This window comes from Hippocampus zosterae, chromosome 17 (assembly GCF_025434085.1).
Source record: "Hippocampus zosterae strain Florida chromosome 17, ASM2543408v3, whole genome shotgun sequence".
Taxonomy (NCBI): domain Eukaryota; kingdom Metazoa; phylum Chordata; class Actinopteri; order Syngnathiformes; family Syngnathidae; genus Hippocampus; species Hippocampus zosterae.
Window position 1 is genome coordinate 15715702 of NC_067467.1, and position 17916 is coordinate 15733617.

The 17916-nt window shown below is 50.1% G+C and overlaps 1 protein-coding gene and 1 long non-coding RNA gene across 3 annotated transcripts in view; both read left to right on the top strand.

The window, feature by feature from the left end:
• septin12 (septin 12) overlaps window positions 1-17916 on the top strand; it is a 174755-nt gene that overhangs the window by 31654 nt on the left and 125185 nt on the right. The gene's annotated exons all lie outside the window — the stretch shown is intronic.
• LOC127590298 (uncharacterized) overlaps window positions 1-17916 on the top strand; it is a 53102-nt gene that overhangs the window by 30572 nt on the left and 4614 nt on the right. The window contains exon 2 of the long non-coding RNA XR_007959583.1: window positions 13795-14125. This is a non-coding gene — a long non-coding RNA (uncharacterized LOC127590298). The remainder of the gene's footprint in view (window positions 1-13794; window positions 14126-17916) is intronic.

Sequence of the window (17916 nt, forward strand, 5' to 3'; positions counted from 1 at the left end):
TAATAATTGCCAGACATCTGAAAAACTCATAAGCACCAGTTAGCTGGTTGACTATGAATGCTCGCATGCCTGTTTATGAGTTGCCTGGCCCTATGTTATTTTCAGGGTTAAAACATTGCAAATTTCTGCTTGGAATGTGTTTTTCAGATGTGCTTGAACTAACTGGAAGCTTGTTTTACGCGTGTATCACAGATTCTGTATGGGCCCGCAAATTGCACAGTGTATCTGTATGAGTTATTGTGTGTATGGCCATTTGTATAAAGGTATGCATTGGGGTGCACTGGTGTGCAGGTCACATGTCAGTGCACACGTCTTGTCTGTCAGGGTTACCTGTATGGAATGTGCAGGAAAATGGGAACGGATGCTCATGGACATGCCCGAACTTATTGTGTGTCACATGACAAACTGCACCTCCCAGCACCATCCTTTCAGTTACTTTCTGGTTCTCAAAGTAATGCATCTCACTGGTCATAGCTTGTTATTCCTCATACACATCAGCCTTTCTCCGTACTGACCATTTGTTTGAAACCTCGACAAAAGGAATGTCTTGATCAATGCTTGATGTCATGATCGAAAGATATTTCCTGACCTCTTCCTCAACTTCTGCTTTGCTTCAAGACCAATGGACAAGAATTGGTCATGTCAGGTTGGAAACGAACCGAATAAAGTTTAGGATCCCAGAATCGTAGATCAGAATCAGAATCAGAATCAGAATCATCTTTATTGGCCAAGTATGTAGAACACACAAGGAATTTGTCTCCGGTATAACACGCTGCACTAGTATCATCGTAAACAACAAAAACATTGAACCTTAAATGAACCATTTTAGAGTAACCAGTAGTTTTGTAGTACCATTTTGTGGTGCAAGAAGAGTGACTATGTCAGTGACTGTTTAAGGAGTTAATGGCTAGAGGGAAGAAGCTGTTTAAGTGTCTACTGGATTTGGTGCGCATGGATCTGTAGCGTCTGCCTGAGGGGAGTGGCTGAAAAAGGTGGTGGGCAGGGTGCGGGGGATCCAGGAGGATTTTCCGTGCCCTTGTCTTGATTCTTGCAGTGTGCAAGTCCTCAAGAGTGGGTAGGGCGGTGCCAACGATTTTTTCCGCCGTCCTAACTGTCCGTTGAAGTCGGATTTTGTCCTTATTTGTGGCGGCCCCAAACCAAACCGTGATGGAAGAACACAGGATTGATTCGATGACTGCCGTGTAGAACTGTCGTAGCACCTCCTGTGGCAGGCCATGCTTCCTCAGCAGCCTCAGGAAGTACATCCGCTGCCGGGCCCTTTTCAGGATGGAGATGGTGTTGACTTCCCACTTCATTTCCTGGGAGACTGTGATTCCCAGGAACTTGAAGGTCTCGACGGTTGACACAGGGCAGTTGGATAGTGTGAGGGGCAACTGAGGAGAAGAATGTTTCCTGAAGTCCACGATCATCTCTACAGTCTTGAGCGTGTTCAGCCCGAGGTTGTGTCGGCCGCACCAGAGCTCCAGCTGCTCCACTTGTTGGCGGTACGCAGACTCGTCGCCGTCTTTGATGAGACCGATGACCGTGGTGCCGTCTGCAAACTTTATGATTTTGACAGCTGGATCTGTTGAGGTGCAATCGTTTGTGTAGAGAGAGAAGAGCAGTGGCGAGAGGACACATCCCTGTGGGGCTCCAGTGCTGGTGGTGCGTATTGATGATGTTGTTGCTCCCAGTCTCACCTGTTGTGTCCGTCCCGTCAGGAAGCTGAGGATCCACTGGCAGATCGTAGGGGACACACCGAGGTGGAGTAGTTTGGGGGTGAGGAGTTCCGGGATGATGGTGTTGAACGCAGAGCTGAAATCCACAAACAGAATCCTTGCGTAGGTCCCTGTGCTGTCGAGGTGCTTGAGGATGTAGTGCAGACCTATGTTGACTGCGTCTTCCACAGACCTGTTTGGCCGGTAGGCAAACTGGAGAGGGTGCAGTAGGGGTCCAGTGACGTTATTTAGGTGGTTCAGCACAAGGCGTTCAAAGGACTTCATGACCACAGACGTTAGGGCGACAGGCCTATAGTCGTTCAGTTCCGATGTTGCCGATTTCTTGGGAACTGGGATGATGGTAGACTGTTTGAAGCAGGATGGGACCTCACACAGCTCCAGGGATCTGTTGAAGATTTGTGTGAAAACCGGAGCCAGCTGGTCAGCGCAGACTTTCAGGCAGGAGGGGGACACTTTGTCGGGCCCCGGAGCTTTCTTGATCTTTTATACCAAACAAAACCCTGTAACAAAAAAAATATTCACAAAAAGCGCACCGACAGAGCAAGAACAAAAATTGCTGGTCAACAATAACCAGGAAAAAACAAGGAAATAATTAACCCGAGAATACTAAACAAAATTTCTTTAAGAGTTCAATTCACTCAAAAGAAAAGCAAGATCAAATGACGAAACAAAGACTACACTTACAAAAGCGTTGAGCGAAGAGAACAAGAATGACTCTGACGAGAGCGAGGAGTCTACAAAACAAACACTTGAGCAAGAGCAGCGACAAGGTTCAATAATCTGACAAGCTGCCTGCAGCTTGTCGGATACATGGCTTATGAACAATTGGCAGCAGGTGTGCACACAGAAGGGAAGACTCTTGTCTGCAAGACACACACTATAATATACATGCATATATATTTATTAGAGCTGTCAAACGATTAAAATATTTAATCTAATTAAAAATGCAACTGCCATAATTAACTCAAAATCACTAAAAATTAATCGGGATTAATTTTTGATCGTTTATGAATTTCCTTTTATATTTTTTGTCCTATTTTTCCCCATTTTAACGCTCTCATCAACATGGAATCATGAATCAGTTTTCTATGTGCAAAATGCAAATATTTACTGTAATACCAATTTCGATTTTCAATTTGACATTAATATTTTTCACTTGGAGCAGTTATTCACACATAATCTCTCACACAATATTACTGTCCATCAATAACAGTGAAAAAAATATTTTGTCACACAACAGCTGCTTTAACAGCTCTTTTTATGGAATCAAAGTATTATAAAGTGGACATCTAAGATAAACTAGTACTCAGCCGATAGTGGATTTAAGCCATGGTTTCGTACTTCGTTTTTCTCAAGTTTGCTTTGAACACAGGACACTGAACAGAACACCGGTTCGCTGTCAATCACAGGGCACACATAGACAAACAACCATCCGCACTCACACTCACACCTAGAGACAATTTGGAGTACCGTATTTTCACGACTATAAGTCTTAAATTTTCTCCAAAATGGACAGGACGCCTTATGGTGCGGAGCGTCCTTTGTATGCGCTGAGTTCCAAAATCTGACTGACAGCCGACACGCTGTTTATATAGAGAAAAGGCGGAAGCGACTGTGGCCAGGCATGCGGGAAAGAAGTCGGCCAATCAGGGAAGGGTGGGCGTGTATATATACATATATGGAGAGGGAGAGAGAGAGAGAGAGAGAAAGAGAGAGAGAGAGGACAGGCAAGCTGGGGAGCAGTCCGCCAATGGTGAAGGGTGGGCGTGTAAGTGGACGCTAAAGGGACGCCGCAAGCAGGTACCAACACCTGTATAGAGTGTGGAAATGTGCATTGTTGCAAAACAACTCCGGTTTTGGTTTCTAAGAACCCCTGACAATAAATTCGACAAAGAGACAACCCTACGAAGCTCAGTTCAAATTAAAGCCACCGGTTATGCTTTTGGCATGTGTGCCCATCTCACAGCAGCGGTGAAAAACCAAGTCAAGCAAATGAACTCTGAGCTTGCCGTTATTCCCGGAGGCTTGACTAAAGAACTCCAACCGCTGGACATTGGCATCAACCGGGCGTTCAAAGTAAAGTTGCGAACGGCATGGGAACAATGGATGATCGATGGCAAACACAACTTTACAAAGAGTGAGAGGCAGCGCTGGGCGAGTTACGCCACAATACGCATCAACGAGAGGGAATGCAGCGTTTTTGATGGATTACGGTACTTGCACAATTGTTCAATTCTTTCTACACACAAACGCGCTGCCACCATATTTCGCTCTGTTCTTTACTTTCAAATGTCGGAAAGCTTCACACGAGAGAAATGTTGATTTTGCTGTTGCTGCTCCTTCTTTCCGCTCGGCAATGCGTAGCAACTCACACTAGCATGTGATGCGTTCAATGACAACTGGGATGTGCAGTCCTCTGCTTCTGATACAGAGGATGAGGACTTTGGTGGATTTCTGGGTGATTATTGATCGAAAAACGTGAGAACATTGTACGATGGCTAAATAAAATACACCCGAACTCAGTTCTGCTTTCGTTACCTTTTTAAAAACGTGTATTTAGTTTGTATCTGTATGTCTAGGCATGCTACCGTATGCTTCAAGCTAACGTGTTAGCGTGCGCGCATGCATGCCGTATGTTTAAGCTGGCGTATGTTTTACCACTGTAAAACTCCGCCCATTGGTACAGTGCGGTCTGTCTATGTGTAAAATACAGAAATGTCACCCATTAATGAGACTACGCCCAACCGTACGGTGCGTCAAATAGTCGTGAAAATACGGTATTCCATTAACCTGCCACGCATGTTTTTGGGATGCGGGAGGAAACCGGAGTACCTTGAGAAAACCTACGCAGACACTGGGAGAACATGCAAACTCCACACAGGAAGGCCTGTGTGCAAACCTCTGCAATGTGACGGCAATGCGCGAACCAGCCGACTACCGGGCTGCCTTTGAATGTTTTTTTTTCTGTTCATAATATATTTTTACCATTCCAGGATTGACTAGAACTACTTGAAGTACGTTTAACTGCGAGTAGATTAAAACCCATTTCTCATGAATTGCCAGTAGGTCTTTAAAATATAGTACAGTAAAATAAGACACCTTTGTGGCATTAGAACAGAGGTTGTAAAAAAATATTTGGCATGCATGCACCCCCAAGTCTGATGCAGAAATACCTGACAATTGTAGGAGCACATTGCGTAATTTTGAAGAAATGACTCCACCATCACGCTGCTTTGCCTGTATTCATAACAAAGCCACCCAGAGTGTTAGTTTCAATAGTGTTCCGGCATTCCGTAACGGCGATGCACTTCGGATAAGTTGCTATACTATTCTGGTAGTGCTATTTATACAACGATCTGACTCTGCTGCTACCCCCACTGATGCCTTATCACTGAACATTCTGTCACGCCTTTCCTTCTTGAACCCAGGCCGAGTGTGGCAGTGTGAAAGAAACGATTGTCCAGTATTTTGACTTTTGCTTTTTTGACAATCACTCAGTGGTGAAAACTGATGTCCCACTCTTTGGTGTCAGGGAAGAAGTACAATACTGCACTGTCCAATATAAGTGATCATATTACAGTACAGGACGACACGGTAGTCGACTGGTTATCACGCCCAACTCACAGTGCAGAGGTGCAGGGCTACATTCCGGCGACAGCCTTCTTCTGGGGAGTTGACATGTTGATTTGGGATGGAACCCTCCATGCATGGTTAGGAGCTTTTGGGTCTTAACGTCCGTGGTCTGAATTTATTATTCCTGCATTATTCCTGGTATCTGATCACTGGTAGGGCATAGCTGTTTATTGCCCGTCTTGTTCTTATTGTCTTATTCTTGCCATTGAGCTGGTTTCTGAGGACTTACCTCACTCGCTAGAGGTATTTGGCCGTAGCCACTTTCCTTGTGGCCAGTCAGTTCAAGGTTGCCATTGGCTTGTGGTATACCGAGGTACTTGTAGTTGTCCTCAATGTCTGCTAGGAGTGAGACCCCTTCAGTGCAGACTACCTTTCCTCTCTTAGTCACCATCCGACTACATTTCTCACGGCCGAATGACATCCCGATGTCGCTTCTGTAGATCCTGGTTGTGTGGATCAGGGAGTCTATGTACCTTTCGCTCTTAGCATACAGCTTTATGTCATCCATGTAGAGGAGGTGACTGATTGTAGCTCCATTTCTGAGGCGGTATCCATAGCCTGTCTTGGTGATTACTTGGCTTAGGAGGTTCAGTCCTATGCAGAACAGCAGTGGGGAGAGTGCATCACCTTGGTATATGCCACATTTGATGGACACTGGGGTAAGTGGCTTGCCATTGGCTTCAAGTGTGGTTTTCCACATCCTCATTAAGTTTGCAACAAAGGCTCTTAGGGTCCTGTTCACCTTATACAACTCCAAGCATTCAGTGATTTATTTTATGTGGCAACGAGTCATAGGCTTTCTTGTAATCAATGCAGGCTGTGCACAGGTTGGTACGTCGGGGCCTGCAGTCTTGTGCGACTGTTCTGTCAACCAGGAGCTGATGTTTGGCTCCTCTGGTATCTCTACCAATGCCTTTCTGTGCTTCGCTCATGTATTGATCCATGTGTCCACTTATCTTAGCCGCAACGATGCCTGACATGAGCTTCCATGTTGTGGAGAGACAGGTTATTCACCAGCCATTGTGATGTGAACCTCCTTCTCCCATATGCCTTTCTGGTACATTTCAGTTTACAGTCTTGGTGGGTCAGCTCTGTTGTTAGGACCCTGCCACTGAGCGTACACTTTTGCAGGTTGTGTTGCGAACAGCCTGTTTATTCATCTGGCCTCATTCTCTTTCGTGTACCACTTTAGGCGGCTGGACAAGGCTTGGAGCCTTGTTTGGTAGTTTCGAGTGCTTCTGGTATGGTCATCTGGATGTACCTCTCGGGTATTGGCCTTTTCATCGCACCTCTCTGGGCCTCCGGTAATTGACTCACATCTTTCCGAGCCGCCTTGATCTTAGCCTCCAAGATCCATTACCCACATTACCCACCATCTTTCCATGGTGGGTAATGTATCTCATGTCTTCCATGGTTGCTCTTATAGCCAAGCATCTCAAGGATCACTGATGCTGAAGCGTGTATCAGCTCATTGGTTTCCGTGATCGTTACGGTAGGGATCGCCCTCAGTGCTGCATTCACACTTTCCATGAGACTTTCAGGTGGTCGTTCACATAGCAGTGTGTAATCGGTTTCTAGGTTGCACAGCTTTCATTCTCGCCATGATCGTAGCTTTCAGGTCAGTTGCTGCCTCGCTCAGCATTTCATTCATTGGGGCTGGCCTCCCAATCTCATCATCTGCATCCATTGGGGCTTGCCTCCCAATCTCTGGTATGAACTCCTCCTCTGATCTGGCAGCCTGGGGCCCATCACCATGGAACCTGTGTTGTACCTCATCAATCTCAAGTTGTGATAACAGTTGCCGTTTGTGGATTTTGGAACACTGAGCTACTAGTTGTTTCGTGGTCAACCGTGACTGTGGGTTTCGAAGTAACCATTTAGCCCACATTCTCTGCATGTAACCCCTCTGACTAGGGTTGCTTGAGTAATAGCATTCCAACAGAGTCATGTTATCGCATCTCGCCCATCTCTGCTTTGTTCCAATAGCCCATTTTTCATCAAGGTGCTCTGGTTCCAGCACCTGACGCAGACCTTGTTTGGCCAGGCGACGTCTGAGCCGGCATGTCATTCATTTTATTGTCTCTTATCATTGTCTGAGGTAGGCATTTGCGTGAAGGATCTTGCCCAAGGACCCACACTGGATGGTGTTACAGTATGTGCTCATTTTTTGCCCCAAGCGGGATTCGAACCCGATTCGAACACTCTCTTATATATATTTATATATAAAGATATATATACTTCGCAAAAGATCTGCGATCCGTAGGCTCAAAGGTGCGGATCAAACCGTCGCCAATTCCTAGTGGATTGCAGTGAAGTCCGTAAGGGAGCCTCCACGCCGAATTGACGGGACTTTCCGTCACTGGAGAGTTGGTGTGAAGTGGTAATGACCTTCGGGTCAGTAAAATCCCGCGGGATCGCATCCGGCGGTATACAAATCACCGCAGTCCTGGCGTTAAGCGCCTAGCAAGACGGCGGACCGGATCCCCAAGCCGACCATCCACCTTGGGTTATGAAGGAATGCCTACCCTTCAAAATAAAACACAGGGCCCGGCAGACCCCCTGGACCACCACCGTCGGCCACCGCGCTGCCGTGGACCCTGGCCACGGGGTCGAAGTGCGGGGGCGGGGTTGCGACCCGTCCCCCTCTCTCACGCTACATAGCCCCCAGGATGGCGATTTCTCCCCCCTCCCCCTCCTGCCCCCTCAACCCGTGTCCCCCTTCTCCCGATCCCTTTCACCTCAAGAAGTCCGGCGGCGATGGCGCGGGGCGTCGGGGACCGGCTCAGATGAGGGCCCACATCCCTAGTTCCACAACCACACGTCGGCGGCCGTGGCACGACGGTCGCGCCCCTTGCGAACTGGTGATGGTGCAGGGGAGAGGCAGCGACCACGGTGGCGGAGCAGGACTCTTTAGTCGTAGCGCTGCCCCCCTCAATCCGAGGAAGGGCCAATAAAAGAAGGCGGCCTAAACACGCCCATCACCGCCACCGATCGGCTGGAGACCCGCCTCCAGCAGATTCATCCTTCATGCGGGCAAAACAAATACAAATACAATAACCGGACTGCTTTCCTTGAAATCGGCGCTTGGAATGTACGAACCCTGATGGACAACGCAAGAGCAAATAGACCGGAGCGCAGGACTGCCCTCATCGCCCTTGAGATTCAGAAGCTCGGCCTGGACGTTGTTGCCCTCTCCGAGACCCGTCTCCCTGGTGCCGGGCAGATCGAGGAGCCTCGGCACGGGTACACCTTCTTCTGGAGCGGACGAGCTGTGGAGGAGAGAAGAATTCACGGTGTAGGGTTCTGCATTAAGTCACATCTGGTTAGGGATCACAACATCATCCCCGTAAGAACTCATGTCCATCACTCTACCTCTATGTCAATCCCAATCCCTTGTGATCATCAGCGCCTATGCACCTACCCTGGACGCCTCGGAGGAGGCGAAGGAGTCCTTCTATGCCGCGCTGCGTGGCCTGATCCTCCGCGTCAACCCCCGGGATAAGCTCTTGGTTCTGGTGGATTTCAACGCGCGGGCTTTGGGGAGGGATTCTGGGGAAGGAAGGCGTTGGCAACTGTAACGAAAATGGAGAACTACTCTGCGCAGAGACGGAAATGGTAATAACCAACACACTGTTTCGGATGGCCAACAAGCCCAAGACCACCTGGCAACATCCAAGATCCGGCCACTGGCACCTGATCGATTACGTCCTTACCCGCATCTGCGACCGAGCGGACGTCATGGTCACGAGGGCAATCCGCTCCATGGATGACGGATGGTCCGATCACAGGCTGGTAGCCTCAAGACTTAGGCTAAAGATCGCGCCTGCGAAAAGAAGGAAGAAGACCCCCAAGAGGATATGTTTCAATGTTGGGCTGCTGAGGAATCCCGAAGTCCTCGAACAGTACCAGACGTCCCTCGCGGGCAAACTGGACACTCAACCTCGGACCCTTCCTGCCACTGTCCACTCAGACTGGGAGGACTTGAAAACTGCGCTCACCAAATCCGCGGAAGAGGTCCTCTGTATCCAGAAGAGGAGAAATCCCGATTGGTTTGCCGAAAACCTGGAAGAAATTGAGCCACTGATTTCAAGAAAGAGAGAGGCTCGCATTGCATGGCAGAACTGTGTTTCCTCCAAGAGACTTGAAGAAGTCTACCGGGCGGCCAAGAGTGAAGCACAGAGAGAGATCCGGAGGATCCAAAATCAATGGTGGGTCAACTTTGCCCACCAAATGCAGAGTTTCGCTGACCGTTACGATACCAGATCCTTCTTCGAAGCTACGAGGAAGATCATCAGTCCGGCTCACAGTCCTCCAATGGCTGTGAAGGCAAAGGATGGCACAATCCTGCAGGAAAAGGAGGATACTCACCAGCGATGGAAGGAGCATTTCATGGAGCTCCTGAACCGTCCGACATGCGCAGCAGACGGCTTCCTCGATCCTGTCCCCCAGCTCCCTGTGCAACACTGGATGACGGAGCTGCCGACTCTCCGGGAGATCTCCGGAGCCCTGAGGAGGATGAAGAAGAACAAAGCTGCTGGAGTTGACGACATCCCCGTAGAACTTTTACAAGCTGGGGGTGCACCTCTCCTCACCCGCCTCCACACCTTCATCCTTCAATGCTGGGTCGAGTAGACGGTGCCTGGAGAACTGAAGGACTCCGTCATCGTCACGATATTCAAGAAGGGCGACAAACTCGACTGTGGAAACTATCGTGGAATTTCCCTGCTGTCAACTGCTGGAAAACTCATCTGTCGTATACTGGCCGACCGACTCACCTGTCTCGCTGAGCGGGTTCTTCCGGAGTTCCAGGCGGGCTTCCGTCCAGGCAGGGGAACCGCGGACATGGTGTTCTGCGCCAGGCAGCTCCTGGAGAAGTGCCGGGAGCAGCGGAGGGAGTTCCACGCCATCTTTTATGATCTGGCCAAAGCGTTTGATTCTGTGCCCCGAACAGCACTCTGGAAAGTGCTGGAATGTCAAGGCTGCCCCCCCAAATTCATATCCCGCATCCGGATGTTTCACGACGGCATGAAGGGTTGCGTCCTGACTCAGGGCGAAATGACTCCCCCATTCCCGGTTCGGACCGGTGTCAAACAGGGCTGCACGGTGGCGCCGGCGTTGTTCTGCCTCTACATCGCCGCGCTCATCCACCACGTCACCCCTGTCCAGGAGCACGGAATCACTCTACGCTACCAAACTGAAGGGTCACTCTTGAACCTCAGCCGTTTGAGGAGCAAGCGGGGGACCATGCTCACGACCGTCAGCGAACTCCAGTACGCTGATGACAATGCTGCGGTCTCCAACTCCTCCGGGGGCCTCCAGCTCATCGCGGATGGCTTTGCCGCGGCATACAGGACCTTTGGCCTCTCCGTCAACACCAAAAAGACAAAGACCCTCCATCTGAACCATCATCCACCCCAAATCACCATAGACGACGAACCCATCGAGCAGGTCTCGGCGTTCCCTTACCTGGGTAGCATTATCCAGCAGGACGCCGGCCTCACGGAGGACCTCACTCACCGTATCCAGGCAGCCCACACAGCCTTTGGACGCCTTGGTCGTTGGGTCTTCAGGAATCACGCCATTTCCACCAACACGAAGGTCATGGTGTATAAGTCTGTCGTCCTCCCGACCCTTCTCTATGGCGCTGAATGTTGGACCCTCTATCGGAGCAGCATCAAGAGGCTCGAGAGGTTCCACCAAGGATGACTCCGATCTCTCCTCAACGTTTCCTGGGAGGAGAGATTGACTAATAATGAGATCCTCACCCGGGCTGGCCTCACGAGTATCGAGGCCATGATCACCTTGGCCCAACTGCGGTGGGCCGGCCACGTGCAGCGGATGAGCGACAATCGTCTCCCGAAGCAGCTCCTCTACGCGGAGTTGCTGGAGGGCACCCGTCCCCGTGGAGCCCCAAAAAGACAATTCAAAGACCAGCTAAAGGGTCATCTTCAGCGGTGCCGGATTCCCCCGGCACAGTGGGCTGACCTGGCCGCGGATCGGGTGGCCTGGCGTGGGGCTGTGCGGGGCGGGGTCCGGGTCTTCGAGACTCGACGCGTCGCTGTAGAGGAGGACCGACGAGTTCGGAGGAAGGAGAGGGCCCTGCAACCGCCCGGCCCCCCAACCCACTTCTGTCAATCCTGCGGGCGGGGTTTTCGGGGAAGACTGGGCCTCCAGTCATCGGAGACACAAGCACCAGGAGCCGTCGCCCTGTCCTGGGGGCCGCATTCCTCGATAACGAGGGCCTTCACCGACCGACCGAAAGATATATAAATAGATATAGAATATAGAAAGATATATATGTATATATAGTTGGTAAGGCATCGGTTTGGCATACGGGAGACGGTGGTTCAAATCCCGCTTGGGGCAAAAATGAGCACATAACACCATCCAGTGTGGGTCCTTGGGCAAGATCCTTCACGCTCATACAACGAGTGGCACATAGAAATTGATTCATGATTCCATGTTGATGAGAGCATTAAAATGGGGAGAAATAGGACAAAAAATGTAAAAGGAAATTCAGAAATGATAAAAAATGTGTGAGTAATCACAATTAATTTTTTAGTTCAATTGAGTTAATTATGACAGTTGCATTTTTAATTAGATTAAATATTTTAATCGTTTGACAGCTCTAATATATATATATTATATATATATATATATATATATATATATATATATATATAAAGAGTGTTTTTTGTCAGTAGAGTCAATTGGACAATGCAATGTATGTGATAAAATACCAATGTCTACATTGACACTGTTGTTAAGAACTTTACCTTTGACTATGAAGAATGTATTTAATATTAGATTAATTTTAATATATATATATATATATATATATATATATATATATAAAGAGTGTTTTTTGTCAGTAGAGTCAATTGGACAATGCAATGTTTGCAATGTAAAGGAAATGTATGTGATAAAATACCAATGTCTACATTGACACTGTTGTTAAGAACTTTACCTTTGACTATGAAGAATGTATTTAATATTAGATTAATTTTAATGTTAGATTTTTTTAATCCAACAGTTTCTATTGTAATTGCGAGATTTTAAATTCTAGTCAAAATCACAGATTAGTAGGGTTGTGCTTTTATTTTATTGGGACACCTCCCTCCACTCATTGGGTTTGATTGTGTGCCTTTGAGATTTATGTGATGGACTGTTTTATTCTTATTGATGGTAAATTGTTAAGAGGAGACGCATATGTTGTGCACCACTGTGAGGAAAGACAAAATTCAACATCAGGTAGATACACTGCACACACACACAAACCCAGTGAAGCATTGCAATGCAGAGACCTGATGCACAATTGCCACCGTAATTATTTCCTCAATGTGCAGGAGGGTGCCAGCAATTACCTGATACCAGGACTCTATCTCTTGTCCTGAAGGCAGGTTCACACTTGTCGCCTCAGCCAACTCAGTTCACACAGCCCGCACGCACACACACACACACACACACACACACACACACACACACACACACACACACACACACACACACACACACACACACACACACACACACGCACACACACACACACACGTACACATACAATACAATACAATACAATACATGCTGATTTATATAGCGCTTTCACAACAGCGGCAGCTGTAACAAAGCGCTTTACAAAACAGTTAACATAAAGTAAAATAATAAACACAACACATAACATAAAACACGGACAGTCGTGCAGTCCTAACCACTTTTCCGTCACACGCTTTGTTGTTTGAAGCAGTTTGAGATGAAAGAGGAGAGAATCAAAGTGTCCTTTAACCAGTGGATCAGAGACGTCATGCTCAAAATGTGCACATGTCGGCTACAAGCTAAGTTTCAAAGTCAACAAGAAACTGTAGCATCCATTGATGAAAAAAGAGATTGGTTCACTTCTCCTGTCCCATGGAAATCCATTTCAATTCCAAGCGGCGACTCACGGTTCCAAATAGGCATCGGCGCTCTTCGCCAACGCTCCTCTCTCCTCATCCTCAACTTCAGCGGCCATCCATCCAGCCGCACCAACGCCAACTGTCCAACAGCGCTGACATAGCCACTGAACAAATCGGGGTTGTGAAAAATGCTGCCCATTACTGGCGCAAAAAACACAAGCGCCCCCGGTCTGACATTCCTCCCAATCAAAATCTGTGCTGGTACAGGCGTGCTGCCGAGAAGGCGCAACCACCAAGCACAGATACTGCTCCTTTGACAAATGTCGTGGCCAAAAAGCGCTGAAAACAGTCCATAACAGGTCCACAGAATGAAACAACAAACAAAATGTGACAAAACAAAAGACCATCCATCCATCCATCATCTACCGCTTATCCGGGGCCGGGTCGCGGGGACAACAGCTTTAGCAGGGAAGCCCAGACTTCCCTCTCCCTAGCTACTTCTTCCAGCTCTCCCCGGGGGATCCCGAGAGGTTCCCAGGCCAGCTGGGTGACATAGTCTCTCCAGCGTGTCCTGGGTCTTCCCCGGGGTCTCCTCCCGGTGGGACATGCCCGGAACACCTCACCAGGGAGGCGCTCAGGAGGCATCCGAATCAGATGCCCAAGCCACCTCATCTGGCTCCTCTCAATGTGGAGGAGAAGCGGCTCGACTCTGAGCCCCTCCCGGATGACCGAGCTTCTCACCTTATCTCTAAGGGAGAGCCCGGACACCCTGCGGAGAAAACTCATTTCGGCCGCTTGTATCCGGGATCTCGTTCTTTCGGTCACGACCCATAGCTCGTGACCATAGATGAGGGTTGGGACGTAGATCGACCGGTAAATTGAGAGCTTCGCCCTTTGCTCAGCTCCTTCTTCACCACGACAGACCGATACAACGTCCGCATCACAGCAGACGCTGCACCGATCCGCCTGTCGATCTCACGCTCCCCCTTGCCCCCACTCGTGAACAAGACGCCAAGATACTTGAACTCCTCCACTTGGGGCAAGATCTCCTCCCCGACCCGGAGGGGGCACTCCACCCTTTTCCGACTGAAGACCATGGTTTCAAAACAAAAGACAAAAACAGCAAAAAAGAACAAAAAAGCAAGGCTCTTGAAGAGCACTTATCGAAGGCTGCCTACTCGGGCACCATCTTGGAAAAAAAAAAAACATATACATATACATATACATTAAGGGTGTGGAAAATAATCGATATTAATCGATATATTGATGCGCACGTGCGCGATGCGAGTGCATTGGTTCATTCACTGGGTACGACGCGATTGACGGGTGGAATCGAGATTCATCACGATGCATTGGTGGGTATCGGTAAAATCCGATTCAAGCGCCGTTTTATTTATGTCACGTTGTGCCCGAAGCGATAGAATGATTGCTCCGTGCACAACAAAATAAGGAAGTGGATCCCCGAAATAGCAGACACAAAAAGAGATTTTGTCAGATAACAAAAGGAGTCTTTAATAACGAACACAAAATAACCCGAACGGGAGAATAACAAAAAGCGCTGGTCAAAATAGGGACCAGGGATAAAATAAAAGGACAACTGAAAACGCTTGTGGAAAAAGATGGCAAGGAGGGTCAGATTAGAACAATGAATATAAGTTTCACTTGCAAGAGGAACAACGACGCGTAATAACAGCCACAAGGCTAAGAGGCAATGAATAAATGCAAGTAGGAATTGGGCGAGAGAAATTTGGCGCGGCGTGGAATTCTCCGGCAGTAGACTGCCAGAGCGTCCAAATAAAGACTGAGCAATTACTCCCTAATAGGTGACAGCTGTGTAAACGGCAGAAAGCCCGCCCCCTGCTGGCAACCCCGTGACGTGACAGTACCCCCCCCTCAACGGACGCCTCCCGGCGGACTACCCGGTTTGGACGGATGAGCAGCGTGGAAGTCGCGCAGAAGGGACGGATCAAGGATCCAGGAGCGGGGGACCCATTGCCGGACCTCCGGCCCGTAGCCCTCCCAGTCGACCAGATACTGAAACCCCCTTCCACTGCGCCGAGAGTCCAGGATGGCTCGAACCGTGTACATCGGGTCACCATCGACGACCCGCGGAGGAGGGGGCGGAGTGGGAGAAGGACCCAAGGGACTGGAGGTCACTGGTTTGAGCAGGGAGACGTGGAAAACGGGGTGAACCCTCATGGAGGCCGGTAGCTGGAGCTTGACCGCGACGGGGCTGATGACGGACTCGACCTCGAAAGGTCCGGTGAATCGGGGCCCCAGCTTAGCAGACGTGCCGGCCAGGCGAAGGTCCCTCGTTGCCAGCCACACCTTTTGTCCCACCACGTATGTAGGTGCCGGGCGCCGACGACGATCCGCGATCTGCCGGTTCCGGGTCGCCGTGCGGGATAGTGCAGCCCGGGCCTCCTTCTACACGCGATGGGCCCATTTGAGGTGGTGCTGCACCGAAGGGACCTCCACTTGTCCCTCCTGGGACGGGAACAGCGGCGGCTGGTACCCGTAGGCTGACATGAAGGGGGACCTACCAGTGGCTGAAGAGACGAGGGTGTTGTGCGCGTACTCCACTCAAGGTAAGTGGTCGGCCCAGGAGGAGGGACGGTGGAGACACACACAGCAGAGGGCCGCCCCCAGATCCTGGTTGGCACGTTCAGCTTGACCATTGGATTGGGGGTGATATCCCGAGGACAGACTTGCCGTTGCCCCGAGGGACCGGCAGAACCGCTTCCAGACGCGGGACACGAACTGGGGCCCCCGGTCCGAGACAATGTCCATCGGGATGCCATGGAGACAGAAGACGTGCTTGACAAGGAGGTCGGTGGTCTCCAGCGCAGATGGCAACCTGGACAGAGGCACAAAATGGGCGGCCTTGGAAAATTGGTCCACGATCGTGAGGACGACGATCCGCCCACGGGATGGAGGAAGGCCCGTAACGAAGTCCAGGGCGATGTGGGACCAATGTCGAGGAGGGATGGGCAACGGCTGGAGCAGCCCCGCCGGGGGCCGACGTGAGGACTTGCCGCAAGCGCAGGAGGAGCAGGCACTGATGTAATCCACCACATCCTTCCGGAGCTCCGGCCACCAGAACCGCTGGGTAATGAGTTGCACAGTCCGGTTCACCCCAGGATGGCATACCACCTTGGACCCGTGCCCCCACTGCAACACCTCCGAACGTAGCGGTGGGGGCACGAACAGCTTCCCCGTGGGACATTCCGCCGGAACTTGGACCCCATCCAGAGCTGCTTGGATCCGCTGCTCAATCTCCCATCTCAACGCCCCCACGATGCACTGGGCCGGGAGAAAGGCCTCCGGAGTCCGGTCCCTTTCTGCGGGGTCGTGGAGACGGGAAAGGCCGTCGGGCTTGGTGTTTTTGGACCCTGGGGAGTAGGTGAGGATGAAGTCAAACCGGGTGAGGAACAGGGCCCACCGGGGCTGACGGGCGTTCAGTCGTTTGGCGGAGCGGAGGTATTCAAGGTTCTTATGGTCTGTGTACACGGTGAAGGGCTCCCTCGCCCCCTCGAGCCAGTGTCGCAATTCCTGTAAGGCGGCGACTACGGCCAGCAGTTCACGGTTGCCCACGTCGTAGTTTGATTCGGCAGCACTGAGTCGACGAGAGAAAAAGGCGCAGGGGTGCAGCCTCTGGTCGACCGGGGAACGCTGGGACAGCACCGCCCCCACCCCTGAATCCGAGGCGTCCACCTCTACAACGAACGGGAAATCAGGGTCAGGATGTTGCAATACGGGGGGACTGGTAAATGCCGCCTTCAGGGTCTTAAATGCCGCGTCCGCAGCCGGGTCCCATCTGAAAGGGACTTTAACGGACATCAATCGGGTCAACGGGAGCACCTTTTGGCTGTAACCGCGAATGAAACGTCTATAGAAGTTGGCAAACCCCAAAAAGCGCTGTTATTCCTTCCGGGTAGTTGGAATCGGCCAGTTCGTTACTGCCTGCGTCTTGTTGGGGTCTGCTCTTAACTTGCCCTGTTCAATAATAAACCCCAGAAAAGAGATGACAGGTACATGGATTCACATTTCTCTGCCTTGACGAAGAGCCGATTCTCCAATAAACGCTGTAACACCAATCTGACATGTTGCTTGTGTTCTTGTAACGACCGGGAGAAAATTAAGATGTCGTCAAGATAGACGAAACAGAAAATGTTCAGCATGTCCCTTAATACGTCGTTGATTAGACTTTGGAATACGGCGGGAGCATTTGTCAGCCCGAAAGGCATGGCTAAATATTTGAAATGACCTAGGGGAGTCTTAAAAGCAGTCTTCCATTCATCTCCCTCCCGGATGCGGACCAAATGGTAAGCACTGCGTAAATCTAATTTCGAGAATATAGTGGCCGTTTGTAAAGGAGCAAAGGCGGAGTCCAACAATGGCAGCGGATACTTATTCTTGATTGTGATGTCATTCAACCCACGATAATCCACACACGGTCGCAGGGTCTTGTCTTTCTTCCCCACAAAGAAAAACCCCGCACCTAACGGTAATCGCGTTGGCCTAATTAGACCTGCAGCGAGCGAGCTGTTTACGTATTCCGTCAGCGCCTCGCGCTCGGGTTGGGACACCTGATACAGCCGTGAGGTTGGCAACGGAGCGCCCGCCTGCAGGTCTATGGCGCAATCGTAGGG